The following is a 360-nucleotide window of genomic DNA, read 5'->3' as shown; positions in this document are numbered from 1 at the left end:
GTCGTGGGATCTGTTCCTTGCCAAATTAAAGGAAGGAAAGATCCACGAAATAGCCGCACTAGTTCCAAAAGAGATTTCGGTGGACTATTGCTCGTCGTCCACAATGGACGAGAGCGTCCTAGAAACGGACAAAAAGAAGCGGTACGCTGCTCAAGGCTGGGATGCCTTGAGAGACAGTCCGTTCTTTGAGGTTCCGTGGAAACATCGCGATGTGTTCCCAGAAGAAGTGCCGAGCCGCCTACCAGCAGATAGGGGCATCGGGCACGAGATAGACCTCGAACCTGGCACCAAGTATTGTGTGACCAGGCAATGGCCGTTGCCGAAAGAACAAGTCGATTATATCGATGAGTTCTTCGACAA

The sequence above is a fragment of the Bremia lactucae genome, linkage group LG8, assembly GCF_004359215.1.
Source record: "Bremia lactucae strain SF5 linkage group LG8, whole genome shotgun sequence".
Classification (NCBI taxonomy): Eukaryota; Oomycota; class Peronosporomycetes; order Peronosporales; family Peronosporaceae; genus Bremia; species Bremia lactucae.
This window is presented reverse-complemented; position numbering follows the sequence as displayed.